General features: G+C 39.5%; 1 protein-coding gene across 7 annotated transcripts in view; it reads right to left on the reverse strand.

The window, feature by feature from the left end:
- WNK3 (WNK lysine deficient protein kinase 3) overlaps positions 1 to 10,439 on the reverse strand; it is a 157,418-nt gene extending 146,979 nt beyond the window's left edge. For 4 of the 7 annotated variants that reach the window (XM_059156947.1, XM_059156948.1, XM_059156943.1 and 1 more), the window contains exon 1: positions 9,530 to 10,206. The gene's annotated coding sequence lies outside the window, so the exon portion shown is untranslated. The other 3 variants (XM_059156945.1, XM_059156946.1, XM_059156944.1) reach the window with 3 other exon arrangements.
- Positions 10,440 to 19,730: the final 9,291 nt, after the last annotated feature.

Here is a 19,730-nt window from a genome sequence, read left to right on the forward strand (position 1 = left end):
TGTTAAAGACCCGCTTCAGACCAGTCACAAAAATAAATTCCAGGTAGGTTAAAGAGCTAAATGTAACAGCAAAACTATATAACTATTAAAAGAAAATATGAAAAAAATAATTAATTAATTAATTAAAAAAAATATGGCTGCATATATTTCTAACCTGAAGAAAGGCTTTCATAAAAAGACAAAATGCAAAGACCATTAATAAAAAGCTAACACATTTGCCCATCTGACCATGAACAAGGTTAAAAGCTAAGCAACAGATGGGGAGCAAATATTTGCAACATGTATAACAACCATTAATATCCAGAATATACGAAGAACTAAAAAAATCAGTAAGAAATACAAAAGGCCAATATGTGGATGATAGGAAGATGGCTCAAACTTTTTTGAGCAGGGACATGCAAATTCAAACAATCATTTTTTATCCAACAGATGAGCCAAAAAATCTGTTTTTGAAAAGTGTATGAGAAATTCAGCACTTCATGCACTCTTGGCAGACAAACTGGAATAGACCTTTCAAACCCTTTGTCAAACTCCTTGACAAATTCCAAGTATCTTAATACATACTTATCACCAGCAATTACACTTTTTGGTATCTACCTGAGAAATATTTTTGTACGTATACAAATATACATGCACTAGGGTTTTTACTGAAGCATTGTCTGGAATAGCAAAAAATACTGAAAAGAACTTAAATATCCATGTATAAGAGAATGATAAAATAAGCAGTGTAAATCTGTACTATGTAATAATATGCATGTTTAAAAAATAAGAGATGGATATATACAACTAATATATAAAAATCTCCTACATATAAATACTATTAAGTGAAAAAAACAAATTACAGTACAGCATATACAACATATCATTTATGTGAGAAAAAAAACTATAAAACCTTGTTTCCAAATGTACTCATGTATGTTTAAATGCATACAAAAAAGCCCCAGAAGATATGCTCTTAATTTATCCTGCAGGTTTAAGAAGCAATTAGTATTAAGCACTGTGTATTCATTAAAAAGAATGATGTGAAGATACATATATATGTGTATGTATACACACACACACACACACACACATATATATATATATATATATATATATATATATGGAGAGAGAGAGAGAGCCCTAAGTCATATTCTCTGGGAAAAGAGCAAGACATAAAATATTTTTATTTGCATATGCATATGCATGTAAATACAGAGAAAAAGGACTGTACACGTTCACAGTCAACTTCCTTTTAAAGATTTTTAAAAATTATTTCTAAGTAATCTCTACACCCAACATGGGAACTTAAAACCCTGAGATCAAGAGTCTCATGCTCTACCAACTGAGCCAGCCTGGCACCCCTATAGTCAACACTTAACAATAGTTACCCACTGGAAAGCAAAAATTGTGTAAAGGTGGACCTTAAGGTTTTAATCTACCTGTATGTTAGTTTAATCCTTTAAAGCATAATTGTCCATCAATAACCTGTACAAAAGAACCAGTTAAGGATATTATCATTTCTTGGGGCACCTGAGTGGCTCAGTGGGTTGAGCCTCTGCTTTCAGCTCAGGTCATGATCTCAGGGTCCTGGGATTGAGCCCCACATCGGGCTCTCTTTGGCAGGAGCCTGCTTCCCCCCCCTCTCTCTCTCTGCCTGCCTTTCCACCTACTTGTGATCTCTTTCTGTCAAATAAATAAATAATAAATAAGAGGATATTACCATTTCTCAAAGTAACTGAAAGAAGAAAACAAATAAGGTATGTACAATATAAATACAAATAAATATCAATTAATACTTATTGAATGCTTTGTGCCAAGCACTGTAAGCCCCTTCATGCATTCTCTCATGTAATCACCACAAAAATCTTGACGTAGGTAATATTTTTATTCCCATTTTACAAATGAGGAAACTAGGCTCCAAAAATTAAGTTAACTTGTCTAAAATCACACAGCCAGTAGAAACCAGGGCCAGAATTTAACTCAGGCACTGGACTCCCAAGTCCACTCTTTATTCATAATATGGGGCCACATATGACATGCACCCACATATGACATGGACCCACATGCACAACACTATACACAATCCTGAATTGCAGAGATACATACAATGCATAACCACATTACAGTCCCTGGGAGTTTATAACACTAAAACTATCTTCTTCCTCACTTCCATCATCCAGTTTTGCTTTAGCAAGATCATTTCCTCAATTAAAGACGCTCATTTTATATGAAGAAATTTCTGGGTTCAAATTAGAAAAGGGGTTGAGATCATCTCCATCTTCTTTTGTTATCAAAATTAAACAATTTATATTTATCGGGGCACTTGGCTTTATATTTATCAATCATCTACCCTCAAATCCCTAATTAAGACTTTATTCTGCCTGACCCTTTACAACAGTTGTGGCAAAACTACATACAGCCCTCAAGCCAAACTTACCTCACCTCACTGCTAGTTTCTGTGCAGCAGGTGACCCGAGAAAAATTTTTATATTTTTAAATGGTTGGGGAAAAAAATCAAAAGAACAGTATTTCATGACACAGAAAAATTATTCAAAATTTGTATTTCAGTGTTCATAAATAGTTTTATTGGAACACAGCCACACTCATTCATTTACATATTGTCTATGGCTGCTACAACAGCAGAGCTGTGTTATTGCAACAGACTTCATGGTCTGCAAAGCCTAAAATATTGACAATCTGGTCCTTTACAGAAAAAGGTTTATAGTTCCATAAGAACTTCATCTACTTAACTCAAAGACTCCTAACAACAACCCTGAGAGCTATGTAGTATTACCCTGAATTCTGAAAATTAGGAAGGCTCAGAAAAGTTTATAGTCTTGCCCAAGTCACAAAGCCAGTAAGTGAAGGGGAAATTCTGGAACCCCAGTTTTCTAGCTCCAAATCCAACATACTTTCTACCATACTGCCATGTTCTAAGAACCCAACCCCTCCTGATTAATCAATGAGTTTAGATCTTTGGTGCTAAAATTTACCAGATGGTTACAGGCACAAAAGCTTTAAATTGGTAGGAAAACATTTCTCAATTGAGAAACTTTGACTCCAAAAATATGTTAATAGAATACACTGTGTTTCATATACCGTTGTGTAATTTACGCAGTATATTTTCTTAGTTAGCCAAAAAAACAAAAAACAAAAAACAAAAAACCTCTGCAAAATAGGTAGGGCTTTTGCTTTGTTTAGTAACAAATGAGGAAATCCATGCTCACCAATTTATACAAGATTACACTGAGAGCAAGACCAGAACCTAGGCTGACTCCTACTCCAGTGACATTTTCACCTGGAAACACAGTTTCTTCTCATAAGGAATGCACCTTTTTTGTTTTTGTTTTTTTTTTCCTTAGAAACAAAAGCACAGCAGTGCCTCTGTGGCTCAGTGGGTTAAAGCCTCTGCCTTCAGCTCAGGTCATGATCCCAGGGTCCTGGGATTGAGCCCCACATCAGGCACCCTGCTCAGCAGGGAGCCTCCTTCCTCCTCTCTCTCTGCCTGCCTCTCTGCCTACTTGTGATCTCTGTCTGTCAAATAAATAAAATCTTTAAAAAAAAGCACATATCTTACACATTTAAAATATTAAGAAATCTAAAATGTTTAGTAGAGATAAATTAACAATTTAACAAAATAATAATTAACAGAAGGGATACTAAGAATTGCTGGTCTCTTAACATTCGGATCTCTGTTCAAAGTCACCTCCTCAAAGAAACCTTCCAAACTAACCAACTGAGCTAAAGAGGCTTCTAACATCCCAGCATCCTTTAAAAAAATTTCTTCTCAGGGTGCCTGGTTGATTCAGACGGTGGAGTATGGAACTCCTGATCTCGGAGTTTGAGCCCCATGTTGGGCAGAGATTACTTAAAAATAAAATCTTTCAAAAAACTCATTCTTCTCAGCATTTATGTTCTATTTGTTGACTATTGTCCTCCAACTATAATGTAACCTCAAAGAGAGCAGGGTCATTGCCTGCTTTGCTTCCTTTTCATCTATTCCCAACACACCAACCCTGCACACTGGAGGAACACAATAAAAATTTGTTCAAGGAATGGTAGAACCTTACAAATATGTTAGGTAAGTCATACTCCAAAATTCATTTGGATTAACAGCTTCAGAGTAAGTTATCAGGACCTTTGAAAGCTTCCTTAGTAAATGAACCACAGAGCTTCAAGGGGTTTTTTCCCCCTCTTGCTAGAAACCTTCAAAGGCTAACTATGAATGGATATGCCACAGTAGCTCATCAGGACAAAATTATTCTCTGGGCAGCACTGGATATCGTCAGAGCTGAACTAGCACCCTATGAGTCTTGGGTCTAATCAAGCCAATTTCCCATTCTTCTATTAAACACACCCCCTAGTGTTTAAAACAATTCAAACTAACGTCTCTATTTTAATTACACTTAACTAGAGGCTGAGATTTACCAACAAATTGTGCTGTGCTAAATTTTAACTCTCATTTTTACAAGTAACGGAACTAAAATAATCTTACATGATTCTTAAATGAATAGGACAATGTACAGGTCATTATGGCCTAAGCTACAAATAAAAAGTCTCCACAAGGTACTGATTGATATATGTTTTGGTCAAGAAGCTGGCTCACAATCAGAAACCAAATAACACATAGATGAGGGTGCTCTTAGGATAAATCCAATGCCAATTTCTGCTTAATTATAAACTAAATCTGCTTTTCCCCCCAGTTATAATAAAAGATTTCACCCTACACAAAAAATCCGAAAACAAAAATAATACTCTTTATTTTAAAAAAAGAAAAACAATTATCTAAAAAACAAAACACTTATGTAACTTTACCATAAGGATTGTCTAGTTTGCCATATTGAGGTTTCCTGATCATGAAAGTCCAACTGTCTCATAAAGAGCTTTAGAATATCCCCACTCTTCAAATACAAAGCATGACCTTCAAAAATGCATTTAGAAACATTTCTCCTCCACAAAAGCCCAAAGAATAATTACATATTGCCACAAAATAGCGTCATATATAGTATCATATATTACTTTTTTTATTGAAGTATAGTTGACACAAAATGTTACATTAGTTTCAGGGAAACAACATAGTGTTTCCACAAGTCTATACATTATGCTATGCTCATCACAAGTGTAGCTACCATCTGTCACCATACAACATTATTACAATACCGTTAACTATGTTCCCTAGGCTGTACCTTTTATCCCTGTAACTTACTATTTCCATAACTGGAAGCCTATATCTCCCACCCCCTTATCTATTTTATAGTTTATAAAACTTCAAGATAATCCGCATACAAAAAAACACCACTGGACCCTTACCCCATACTATATACAAAAATTAACTCAAAATGAAACAAAGACCTCAATATTAAAGTTGAAACAATAAAACTCTGCGAAGAAGAGATAGGAGTAAATCTGCATTGTCTTGGGTTTGGCAGTGGTTTCTTAAATATAACACTGAAAGCACGAGCAACAAAAAAAATAGATAAACTGGACTTCAAATTTCAAATTTTTTGTGCATCAAAAGACACTATTAACAAGTAAAAAGATAACTCTGAATAGAAGAAAATATTTGCAAATCATATGTCTGATCAGGGTCTAGAATTTAGAATGTATTCTTTTAAAACTCTTTAAGTCAACATTTAAAAAATTAAAAATGGGCAAAAGACTTAGTTCTCCAAAGAACAAATTCAAACAGCCAACAGCCACATGAAAAGATGCTACACATCATCAGTCATTATAGAAAGACAAATAAAAACCACAATGAGATCCCTTTTCACACCCACTTAGTATGGCCATAAAGCACACAAACAAAAAACCAGAAAGTAACAAATGTTGGTGAGGATGTAAAGAAACTGGAACCCTTGTACATTGCTGGTGGGAATGTAAAATGGTGCAGCCACTGTGGAAAACAGTTTAGTGGCTCCTCAACAAGTTAAACAGAATGACCATATGACACAATAATTCCACTTCTAGGTGCATACCTGAAAACAGGTTTTCAAGCAAAAATGTATATACAAATATTCATACCAGCATTATTCACAAAAGCTAAAAGGTAGAAGATCCCAAATGTCTATGAACTGATGAATAAATAAACAAAATGTAGTATATCCATACAAGGGAATATTATTTAACCATTAAAAGGGAATGTAATATAGGGGCACCTGGCTGGCTCAATCAGAAGAGCATGTAACTCTTGATCTCAGGGTTGTGAGTTTGAGACCACAGTGGGTGTAGAGATTACTAAAAAAAAAAAAATAAACTTTTTTAAAAAGGAATGAAATACTGATATACGCCACAACATTAGTGAACCTCAAAAACATGTGAAGTGAAAAAAGCCAGACAATAAGGTAATATAATGCATGATTTCATTTATACGAAATACCCAGAATGGAAAATCCATAGAGATGGAATATTAGTGGTTGCCAGGGGCTGGGAGGAATGGGGAATGGGAAGCCATGGTTTAATGGGTACAGGGTTTCCTTCTGGGGTGATGAAAATGTTTTGGAACTAGATATGCAACATCATGAAGGTACTTAATGACACTGAATTGTACACTCTAAAATGGTACATTATATTACGTGAATTTTATCACAGTAAAAAATTACCAGGTTAAAACACAGAAAACAATGTTACTTCATTTCTGTTAATGAGATAGATAGATAGATAGATAGATATATCCCTGAAGAAAGGGGCATTAAAGGCTCACCACTGCAGTAACTTAACCTCAACATTTTCTAAACCAAGTATCTCATGACAAACTCTACCAAAACAATTTAAAATGGCATCAATTCTACTCTTGAAGTTTTGGGAATTTCTGAATGAAATCTTTTATAGACGTCCTTTACAATCTTCAAACATCTCCTAACAGTGCCATAAACTTTATGATCTCAAACAAAAAATGGGAACTTCCCCCCCCCCAAAAAGTATTCTGGGTTTTAGCCAAGAGAAATAATCAAATATATCTGCAAATAGAACTGGTCTACTTACACTAAGATGGGGTACTGAGAAAGGGTTTTTTTTTTTCCTTGCACACAACCTCCCCCCACACAAACATATACACAAAAATTTAGAACTTCTGTTAATTTGTTAAAGTAAATTATCTGACAATAAATCTTATAGTAATAGAACAATTCTCATTTATTTCTGATTACTCTGGTTCTATGCAGCCACTGGCTTTATCACTTACAAGCTAACTAATGCACACCTTAATGAAAAATTCCTGTACTTTATGGAAGGAAGTTAAAGTCCAAATTAGAGAAATTTAACTCCTAAAACACTACAGAATTATTACATCAACAAATGTAGACCTGTGATACAAGGATCAACATTGGTTTAGAAGTCGGAATTCCAGGGTCCACTGCTTACTAGGGTAGGTCTTATCTCTTATCTTTATTTTCTCTCTTAAGTATAAAAAGGCAAATAACTTTCCTGCCTGCCTACCAACAGAAATACAGTAATAAAAATATGTACAAGGTATGATGGGACCACTGAAGTGGGGCACCTAATGAAGCTTTGTGGAGGATGCTGGGAAAAGGAAAAAAAAGTCGGGGGCAAGAAAGGCTTTAGGGAATAACTAATGACTGAGGTTAGTCTAAAAAGAATGAGCTCAAATTCACAGCATGGGGAAAAGAGAGCATTCCAGGTTGGGGGCAGAGGCATCAGAAGCAAAGGCAGGGAGATAAACACCAAAAACCTGCTCATGTTATTCCCCTTCTTAAATAGTCAAAGGCTCCTAATTCAAACTAAGATTCCAGCCTTATCTCATTCCACTCCCCAGATATACCAAGATTACACTTTCCAGCCTCAAAACTTGCAGGTTCTTCCACTCCAGGAACATCTAGTTCAAGACAGGGAGGCTACCTTGCCTGCCAAAATTGGTGCAACATTCCCAGGCTCTCATGGTACTTTAGTACTTCTACTCTACCGCTTAATACACCAGTATTCATCTTAATCTAAGAAAGTATGAATATAGTATTAGTTTTTGTATTTAAACTCTGGGTAGTCAAAACAAGGATTACACTCTTTGCAACATCAAAGCAGAATAAAAGATAAAGGGCATGGGAAAGTTCTCAAATTTGCAACATTTCCGAGATACTGAGTATATGTCAGTAAAGTTTGTAAAAAGTAACCATGAAAAGTTACAAATTCATAAACTATTAATCTTGACCCAGAACAGAATGAAACCATCACCAGGCATCCTTACCAGAAGATAAGTAATGTATTCAGAGAACAAAATGTCCTAGTAATCTGCTATAATTTAAACTCACACCAAAAAGCAAGTGCCAATTTTCAAACAAGGTAAATTCAGAATGACAAAAAAAAAAAATTATGTATAATTACTTCAGCATTCAGAATCAGCTTTAGTATATTTTAGCCATCCTTAAATGCAGGGTATCCTTCCCCTAGGCTGCTGACTTTAAGCAATTTTTAAATTCATCAAGCTAAATGTTAGAGACTGTCTGGAAAACACCTGCTGCTCTGTATCATATACTGAGATCTCTTCAAAAGTTATCCTGGTATTACAACGTACTATAAATGAAAAACAGGTAACAATGCCTCCCCAAATTGGATGTAATCACTACCACACAGAAGACTTTCACAACTTAAAGCCCATTTATTCGTATAATTGCTTTAGTCAAAGGTAATTCTTAAGAAGGAATAGCCATACCACTCGCATCTGTTTTGAGGGCTCAATTTCATTTTAACACGTCTATCAACTCCCAAGATGGGAAGATATACACGTGCAGGATTTCCATCCACAGCCCACTCCATAAATGTTTCACCACTCTTAACTAGTCGAACAAAACCTCTTTCGGCACAGTGAAGCCACCTCACCACTTTTATCCTAAACATACCATTTCTTCCCCATCCTCAAGTTGTCAGTCACAGAAAACACCACCGTTGCCAAATAACACCTCTCAATCTCTTTGAACCTAACCCACTTACAGAACCAGGCAGCAATATTCTCTCACCCGATCCAGTCCTATCGACTTTCATACACAACTGAATCTCTATATTAAGTCCACTTTCCCCCACCACTTGACCCACTGAAACTCAACTTCTCACACCTGAAGCGATCATCTCTTTCAGCACCCTCAATCTCACTTAAATGATCACTCAGTCCTTTGTCAACCATGTCCCAACCCCCATGTATCCTCTCACCTTCCCCATTCCCTAGTTCTCCATCAACTCCCAAAGTTGCCACCCCCAACAAAAACAGAAAAGAAGACAAAAAACGCACCTCAAACCCAAACCTGCCCTTCTCCACTCCCTCCACCTTAGAATTTTCCTCTCCGCCTGTTCGCTCAAACGGACAGCAACTCCGACAACCGCGAAGACCCAAGCCCGGCCTCGTCCCATACCTCTTGACGACAACAATCACCCTGCCTCGGTCAAGCCGCCCCCCACTAGGACGCTTACTCTTCAACAGACTCTTGGCCGCCGCTGCCTCCCTCCATTCATCCCCGGCCCATTCATCTCTCAGCCGGATCCCAGACACGCCCCCCGGCCTCCTCCCTCTCTCCCAGAACCCTGGCCGGCCCGGGACCCTCACCAGATTAGAGGCTCTCACGGACAGAGACTCGGACTCTTTTCCCTTCTCCCTCGCCCTCCTTCAAGCCTGCGCTCGCCCCTCGACGAGCCACACCGTAGAACACACACAGATACGCACACCGCCTCCTCTATCACCTCCTCCGATGCTTCTTACTCCCCTCCTCGATGTCTCCAGCTCCGCTCCGCGTTGTGTGCGCGTGCGCGTGCGAGCGTCTCCCGCGAGCCCACCGGGCCAGCTACTGCCGGTAGGTAAAGAGCGGGCGGGGTTAGGGGAGCGGGGTACGAGCCCAAGCTCGCGCTCGCCCGGGAGCAGAGCAGGCGCACGCGTACTCCAGCCAGGGAATTCTGGAGAGGAGAGAGGGGTGGAGGGGGGCGGGGAGGGGAGGGGAGGAAAGAAGAGGGGGAGGGGCGGAGAAAGCCTACGGAGCAGCCCCAACTCCCAACAGCCCCTATCGCTGCGAGGTGCCGAGTGGCTAGCCAACTAGAGCGAGCGCACTCCTCCCCCGCCCTCTTCAGCGCAGCGGGAGAGAGGGATGCGCGTCGAACTGGAGAAAGGCTTCTCTCCTTTCCAAAAAGACACGCGTGACACCTCCTTGTGTTCAAAAGCTCTGTCTCCACGGCTGTTTTACCTTCTTCCCCTCCAAAAAAGAAAAGTACAAGCACACACTACTTCCCAGCCACCCACCATCCACTCTGCTATCCGCAAGCCTCTAAATGCAGCCTCTCTGCCGAGATGTGGTACCCTTGGGCACCTTTTCACCCACCACCCCTAACTCCCTTTTTCCAACTCCCGTCTTTTCTCGCGAGACCCATACCTGCCGGCTTTGGGATTAGAAATCGAAGCACAGATTTACAAATACCGGTCTCCCGGTTACGTTGCGAGGGCAACGGCCATGGCATGTCCCCCCCCCCCCAAGACCGCAGTGCGCGCGCGCGGGGGCTGGGCAACAACGAAAGTGGGGATGGGAAAGGGAAGCTATGAAACGGATTTTTGACGGCATGTAACCGCTAGGCCTGGGCACGTGCCTTGCGCCTCGCAGACGAGTGCGGTGTACCCTGGGAATTGTAGTTTTTCTTCTCATCCCCAGTCCAATTCCCATCCTCAGCCTTACTTAGGCCTCTAGCCGGGAGGGAAATTACCGACGCCATTTTGCTGGGAACAATGGCCTTCGGCCTAGGCAGTAACGGGTGAGGGAGGGCGTAATGTTTTAAGGGTTCAGTTAACCTCCCCTGGCCCCTCGGTGCCATAGCAACCCCTTCAGGCACCTAGCCCCGCCCCCTCTTTACTCTGCCGGTCTCCTAGACTGTGCGCATGCGGAAAGGCCACCTCCCGCTAAGGCAGGCTCTCACCATCTCTTACCGCTCACGTCCTTTCTCCTTTAGTTGGTAATGAATGCTAGCTCCTTCAAGCTTTTGCTGCGTTAACCCCAGCACAGCGGCTTTAGTTAAGAACTGCTTCCTGCATTGTATCAGGCATTGTACAGAATTACTTCTGTCATTCTCGCATGAATAATCCTGGCTCCATAAAGGAGGAAACTTAGGCTCAGGAGGGGAAAACGGACATGACTTGCCCAAGTTCACACAACTAAGTATGGAGGAGTCATAACTTGAACCCAAGTGTGCTCACTCCAAAGCCCATGCATTTTTCAACCCTCCAGGCCTCATCTGGTTTCTGAGCCCCTGAGTGAAAGCTCCTCAGGGGCAGGACTCCTTTCAAATACCCCTCAAGCTTTAGCAAGATGCCCTGAGTGTAGGAGGCTGTGTGGAAAACGCCAGGCTAATATTTACAACCGCCCAGCCTCAGGGCCCTATTACAGAGTTATATCAATCTTTTCTCCCCACTTTTTTTTTCTTTTTAGGCCTTAAAACCTCAGCCTTTTCAGCTCTTTAAAAAAAAAAAAAAGTCAATAAAGTTAAATATAAGTTTCCAGAGTTCAAATGGAGTGGAATGGTGAGAGGCCATATAGCCCTGTTTGTTGTCTTTACATCTTTCCTCTTGAAAGTCACTTAATTGATCCCATGATTGCCAGAATATGTAAGAAAACCAGACTATGCCCGTAATAAATTTCAAATCCCCATCTTCCCTTTTGACAATGGAAAGAGACTCTAAAGGAATGAAATTCAGGGCTACAAGGTCCAACTATTTCACCTGTGGAGATCTTCCTGGCAAAATTTGGAAGAGCAAGGTGTGATTTCTCCAAAAAGCGCCACCACTCTACCTTAAAGGTCTCCACATTCCAAATTAGCTGTGGAATGAATGGAGTCTCCTAACCTCCTTACCTCACTGCTCCTGAAGATAATCCCTTTTCCTTGTTGAATTGTTCACTACTACGAAGAAAACAGGAAACAGAGCCAACTACCAAAAGGCAGTTTCAAAGGTTACCAAGTTATTACAAGTCTTTGTATCCCCTGACTCCCACTGAGATGGCAACTAGAAACTTGTGCCCACCATTTTCTTTAACTGAACCACAATTTTTTATTTCTCAGTATTTCTATACTCCCACCATCACTACACACATCCACCTTTAGGAAAATCAACAGGTACCTCCCTCAGTTTTGGCCGCCTCCTCTTCCTTAGTCTCCAAGCGCCTTGATGTAATCAGTACAGAGCAATACCTAGAAATGTTAGCCCTTCAACCTGCTCAGATATGAACCCTTCTGAGAAGTCCCTCTTTGACAGTCAAACATTTGCTAAATAAATGTAAAGTAGTGTGACTTTTACAAACTTCAGAAGTTAGAAAATCAGTTTGTTCCCCGTTCAAGCACAGGCTTTTCTCAGTTTAGACATTTTATTGACACCCATGCTCTTCTATTTGAAGCAACCTATCCATAAGTAGGATCAAATGTCACTATGGGCAGAAAGGGGAATGCGCAATTATAACTAGTCAATAACGTATGCCAGGGAATATTCCTTTCTAACCCCCTGGTTTCCACTGACTCTTAGGTTGTATTAGTGATGTTTTTATTCATCAAATAGAAAATTTGACTTATTTTAACTATTTGTAATTTGGCCTTACATTATTCTAGGAAAACATTCTTCCAATAATCTAGTTCATCTTTTTTTTTTTTTAAGATTTTATTTATTTATTTGACAGACAGAGATCACAAGTAGGCAGAGAGGCAGGCAGAGAGAGAGAGAGAGAGGGAAGCATGCTTCCTGCGGAGCAGAGAGCCCGATGCGGGGCTCGATCCCAGGACCCTGAGATCATGACCCGAGCCGAAGGCAGCAGCCCAAACCACTGAGCCACCCAGGCGCCCCTAATCTAGTTCATCTTATGTGAAATTACAAAAGGTTTTGCTGGAACCATTTTTAGACCCCAGCATCCCACAGGGGTGGGGCTGGGGGTTATTTTCATGGCCCTACTAGATGTTGATCTCCTCCCTACTACACAGAAGTTAACTCCTTCAATTAACAAGATGGAACGGAGATGAACCTCAAAGCTGACTGTTAGCTAACTGCTACAACCATAGGTAGAGTTGTGAATGTTTCTGAAACTCAGTTTCTAACCCCGAGCCTTCCTTTTGTCAGGTTGTTGGGAAAACAATATAAGTCATCTTAATGTACTTTCCCCTCATCCCAGGTGATGTCACAGTTCGGGGATCTTATGTAGTACCCAGGCATGGGGGTGGAGAGTGGGACTGGAGTAAAATTATATACTTCCAAGTCCTTAGAGCCTGTCAGTTACTGCTTAGCCCTCTGCCCGCATGGTCCTTTCAGGTGCTATAGTTTTCTCCAATGTCTCTGCCATACTTGGAGCATAGAACTCATTGTCAAGCTACCTTTGGTCCATCGACCTAGACATTCCACACAGCCCTTCCTCTCTTGAGCCTTCCAGCCAACCAAATGTTGCTCCTGGCAGTTTGTGCTGGTTGACCTCCCAAAGAACTCTCTTTGCCACCCCCACCCCATGCACCAAGGAGAGGGGAGTGAGGAAGAGAAGAACCTTTTTTTTTAGCCTTATGCAAATCTTTCCTCCTTCTAGTTTTCTGGCCCAGCTACTTTGTCTTTGCCTCTGATATTAATCCCCCTCCCCTAGTGCTTCCACTTTTGGAACACAAAAGCTAGAGAGACTGACACAGTATTTGGTTTCCTGCCTCACTGCCTTCTTGCCCTGAGATACACCACAAAACTGACTACTTTTTCGGGAGGTGGGGGGGCGGGAATGATGGGAATACAGAAAAGAAAAAATCCATTTATGTCTCAAAACATTCCAACCACATTCTCCCTCTATTAAATCTTAGCACCTAGGGCAAAGACAACTTATTTCTCTTACTGAAAGGATACAAAAATGCAGATTTGAAGGGATACATGCCCCTGGATGTTTATAGCAACATTAACAACAATAGCCAAACTGTGGAAAGAGCCCAAGTGTTCATCTACTGATGAATAGGTAAAGAAGATGTGGTGTATATATATACAATGGACTGTTACTCAGCCATCAGAAAGAATGAAATCTTGCCATTTTCAATGATGTGCATGGAGCTAGAGTATATTATGCTAATCAAAATAAGCCAGTCAGATAAAGACAAAAACCATATGATTTCACTCATAGGTGAAATTTAGGAATCAAAACAGATGAACATATGGGATGGGGGGAAAAAAAGAAAAAGAGGAAAGCAACCCATAAGAGACTCTTTAATGTTAGAGAACTAAATGAGGGTTACTGAAGTGGAGGTAGGCAGCCGATGGGCTAAATGCATGATGGGTATTAAGGAGGGCACTTATTATGATGAGTACCAGGTGTCATATGTAAGTGATTATTCACTAAGTTGTACTCCTGAAACCAATATTACACTATATGTTAACTAACTAGAATTTAAATAAAAATTTGGAAGGAAAAAAAAAAAGAAAATTTACTTCGCATCGAGATGCCCCCTGCTCAAGACAGTAACTCCCAGGGCTTGGATGCATGGGTGATCTTTTCTCAAGGTACTGGGCTTGGTACTGGGAAATTTCTTACCTGAATCATCCAGGGTCTGTTAATGTCCTCTCAGGAGGCTATCTTTCCTTCCAGGAGAAGTTGAGTGTTGCCTGAGTAAGAACAAACATCACCTAGCTCAGAAATGAGCAACTATCTCCACCATCCAGATTAAACAGTACAATTTCTGGAGATTTACTATGGAGTCTGCTCTCCGCTTCCTAGACACAGTCTTTCCTCATGTGCCCCAGGCCAGATATCAGGTAGGGGGGCAAATTTATAGTAAATGCCTTTGCCTTGACAACTTAGCCTAAAAAAGAGAAAACCTGCATCATTTCTCTAAAATTTGCTAGGTATCTGGAATCTTCATTCCTCTGCCAAGTCCCCATGTGGACCGGATACAGAGCCTGAGTTGGGGGTGCTGAAACAAACTTTTCTCTCTCCAAAAGAAAATCAATTCATTTAGAGATGTACAGTCTGGGGCACCTGGGTAGCACAGTCAGTTAGAGGTCTGACTCTTGGTTTCATCTCAGGTCATGAGCTCAGGGTAACAAGCTCAACAAGCTCAAGCCCCATGTTGGGCTCTGAGCTTAGCACAGAGTCTGCTTGGGATTCTCTCTCCCGCTCCTTCTGCCCCTCCTGCTCATTCTCTCTCTCTCCTAAATAAATAAATAAATAAATAAATAAATAAATATTTTTTTAAAAAAGAAATGTGTAGTCTAACATGGTATACTCTTTTGGGAATCAATTTTCTGAGCTAACCTACAAGGCTGCATTTGCCTGCCTGCCTTTCCTTCCTCTCTCCTTCTCTCCCTTCACCTTCCCTTCCACTGATCTCTCTGTATCTGTTCCAACATTCTGTCTACTACTACTATTCTACTACTACTACTACTACTATGACTACTACTAGTAATAATAATAATAATGAAATAACATTTACAATGTGCTTTATACAAACCCATTGACTCCTATGGGTTAAGTGACATTATTAATACCATTTTTCAAATTGTTAATCCAAATCACAAAGAATTTAAATAACTTGCCAGGGTAACACAGCAAGTAAATGGCAGAGCTAGATTTGAACCTAGTTAGTTTATTTCAGAGTCCATGCTCTCAATCATTTTGTTGTATCTTTCTATGATTACATTTAACTTTAGACTCCAAGCTCTCTTTTCTATGGGGCTGGTAAGACAACCTCAATTCTTTTTTATTTTCGTTTTTATTTTTATTCCTTTTATTCATTTTACTTATTTATTTTTCATCATGATAACTGTACTCTTTACTGCCCTTTACCTATTTCTCCATCCACCCACCAGCCTCCCCATTGGTAGCCATCAGCTTGTTCTCTATAGTTAAGAGTCTGTTTCTTGTTCTGTCACGCCCTCTCTTTTTTTCCTTTGCTTGTTTCTTTTGTTTCTTAAATTCCACATACAAGTGAAATCACATGGTATTTGTCTTTCTCTGACTGACTTATTTCACTTAACGTTATATTCTCTAGCTTTATCCATGTTGTTGCAAATGGCAAGATTTCATTCTTTCTATGGCTGAGTAATATTAATATATATATATATATATATATATATATATATATATACCACCTCTTCTTTATTCATTCACCAATCGATGGACATTTGTGCTGCATCCCTAGTTTAGCTATTGTAAAAAATGCTACAATGAACATAGGGGTTCATGTATTACTGTTTTCATATTTGCAGGGTAAATACCCAGTAGTGTGATTACTGGACCACAAGGTAGTTCTATTTTTAATATTTAAGGCCCCTCCATACTGGTTTTTTTTTTCCACCATGGCTGCACCAATTTGTTTTCCCACCAGCAATGCAAGAGTGTTTCCTTTTTCTCCATATCCTCACCAATACTTGCTGTTTCTTGTGTTTTTTATTTTACCCATTCCGAAACTTGTGAGGTGATATCTAATTTTGATTTGCATTTCCCTGATGATGAGTGATGTGTCTTTTGACCATCTGTATGTCTTCTTTGGAGAAATGTCTGTTCGTGTCTTCTGCCCATTTCAAATTGGATTATTTGCTTTTTGGGTATTGAGTTATGTCAGTTCTTTATATATTTTGGATACTAACCCTTTATCAGGTATGTCATTTACAAATACTTTCTCCCATTCAGTAGGTTGTCTTTTCATTTTATCCATTATTTCCTTTACTATGTGACTTAACCTCAATTCTTCTTGGCATTTCTCCTAGGCTTATGCCACAGTTCTGGGCTATTACACAGTGCTAAGGCCTGGGAACAGAAGTTCATCAAGTCCTTACCATCAGGCAATACAGCTTAGCAGTCAGAGGTCCATTACCTCTGCCCACAGCGTTCCTTTGCTATTTGGCAGGTCCTTATTACATTGGGATCCCGCCAGTGGCTCAGGAATTTTTGTTAAGGCTGCCTAGAATAGCCCCTGTTTTCTCAAATGTTCCTGTCTATCCAGAGATGGTGCCAGGAAGCAGGACACAGGTCCCCTCTACCCAGCGCCCGCACCCCCTCCACCCCCCCCGACCCCCCACTCCCCCCACCCCCACTCCCCCCACCCCCGTCTCCCTGATAGCATTACATTATCTCCAGCCCTAAGGACAGGAAGTGCTAGAATCCCTCTCTAAGCTGGATAAAATCCTTTGCCCTTAATTTTTTCTAGCCAAAACACTTGTCTTTGTCCCTAATCCTCTCTCCCTAAAGGACTTGGGCTTTTGAAACACAAAAACAAAGAGACTGGCAAGTGAAATCTGCTTTTTGTCCTTCCACATTCCCTTCCCCTGAGGCAATAAAACCCGGGTATGGGGGCAAAAGGATGTGAGAGGAAGATACAGAAGTTAAAAGCAGTAACTATAAAAAACATTAAAATATCTGTTTCAGATATGTTATTTGCAAATATCTTCTCCCATTTTGTAGGTTGACTTTTAGTTTTGTTGATTTTTTTTCCTTCAATGTGTGGAAACTTTTTATTTTGATGGAGTCCCAGTAGTTTATTTTTGCTTTTGTTTCCCTTGCCTCAGGAGACATATCTAGAAAGAAGTTGCTAGGGCCTGTGTCAAAGACATTACTGCCTATGTTCTCTTGTAGGACTTTTATGGGTTCAGGTTTCACATTTAGGTCTTTCATCCATTTTGAAATTATTTTTGTGTATGGTGTAAGAAAGTCGTCCAGTTTCTTTCTTTTTCATGTTGCTGTCCAGCTTTCCTTACACCATTTGTTGAAGAGGCTGTCTTCTTCCTATTTTTCCCATCGAATATTCTACCCTACTTTGTTGAAGATTAATTGACCACAGAGTTGTGGGTTTATTTCTGTGCTTTATATTCTGTTCCATTGATCTATGTGTCTATTTTTGTGCCACTACCATACTCCTTTTTTTACTACAGCTTTGAAATATTATTTTAAGTTTTTCTTTTCTTTTTCAAGATTGTTTTGGCTATTTGGGGGTCTTTGGGTATTCCATACAGATTTTAGGATTATTTATGCTGTTGTTTTGATAGGGATTGCATTAAATGTGTAGACTGCTTTCAGTAGTATGGAATTTTAACAATATTCTTTCTTCCGATTCATGAACATGGAATATTTTTCCATTTCTTTTGTCCTCTTCAGTTTCCTTCATCAGTGTTTTCAGAGTACAGGTCTTTCATCTCTTTGATTAGGTTTATTCCAAGGTATCTTGTTATTTTTTGGTGCAATTGTAAATGGGATAGTATCCAAAATATATGAAGAATTTATAAAACTCAATGCCAAAAAACCCTCAACACCCCCAAACCAAATAATCCAATAAAAATGAGCAGAAGACATGAATAGATATTTCTCCAAGGAAGATATACAGATGGCCAATAGACACATGAAAAGATAATCATCATCCTTGCCATCAAAGAAATACAAATCAAAATGACAATGAGATATCATCTCTCACCTATCAGAATGGATAAACGCAAAGATACAAGAAACAAGTGTTGATGAGAATGTGAAGAAAAAGCAATACTCATGTACTGTTGGTGGGAATACAAACTGGTGTGGCCAACATGGAAAACAGTATGGAAGGTCCTCAAAAAATTAAAAATAGAACTACCCTACAATCTAGCAATCACACTACTGGGCATTTATCCAAAGAATACAAAAACATTAATTCAAAGGTATACATGCACCATTACATTTATTATTTACTTATTTATTATTTGTTTGTTTATTTATTTATTTTACATAAAGAGAATGAGAGACAGAGACAGAACATGAGCAGGGAGTAGGAGACAGATACCCTGCTGAGCAGGCAGCCTGACATGGGGCTCAATCCCAGGACCCTGAGATCATGACCTGAACTGAAGGCAGGTGCTTGACTGACTGAGCCACCCAGGCACCCACACCCTTCTGTTTATTATAGCATTTTTTACAATAACCAAATTATGGAAGCAGCCCAAGTGTCCATTAATTAATTGATGGATAGAGAAGACATGGTATAAATATATGTAGTGGAATATTATTCAGCCAGTAAAAAAAAAAAATGAAATATTGCCATTTGCAGCAACATGGATAAAGCTAGAGAGTATGATGCTAAGCAAAATAAGCCAGTTAGAGGAAGACAAATACCATATGATTTCATTCATATGTATAATGTAAGAAACAAACAAACGAGTGAAGGGGAAAATAAGAGAAAGAGAGAGAAATACCCAAAATAAGAGAAAGAGAGAGAAACACCCAGGCGCCCCCATAAAGTATCTTCTTAAAAACAAGTTGCTTTAAGGAAACAGTTAACAAAACGAAAAGACAACTGACAGAATGGGAGAAGATATTTGCAAACAACATATCAGATAAAGGGCTAGTATCAAAAATCTATAAAGAACTTAGCAAACTCAACACCCAAAGAACAAATAATCCAATCAAGAAATGGGCAGAGGACATGAACAGACATTTCTGCAAAAAAGACATCCAGATGGCCAACAGACACATGAAAAAATGCTCCATATCACTCGGCATCAGGGAAATACAAATCAAAACCACAATGAGATACCACTTCACACCAGTCAGAATGACTAAAATTTACAAGTCAGGAAATGACAGATGCTGGCGAGGATGCAGAGAAAGGGGTACCCTCCTACACTGTTGGTGGGAATGCAAGCTGGTGCAACCACTCTGGTAAACAGCATGGTGGTTCCTCAAAAAGTTGAAAATAGAGCTACCCTATGACCCAGCAATTGCAGTACTGGGTATTTACCATAAACATACAAACGTAGTGATCTGAAAAGGCACATGCACCCAAATGTTTATATCAGGAATGTCCACAATAGC

Source organism: Mustela lutreola, chromosome X (assembly GCF_030435805.1).
Source record: "Mustela lutreola isolate mMusLut2 chromosome X, mMusLut2.pri, whole genome shotgun sequence".
In the NCBI taxonomy this organism is placed as follows: domain Eukaryota; kingdom Metazoa; phylum Chordata; class Mammalia; order Carnivora; family Mustelidae; genus Mustela; species Mustela lutreola.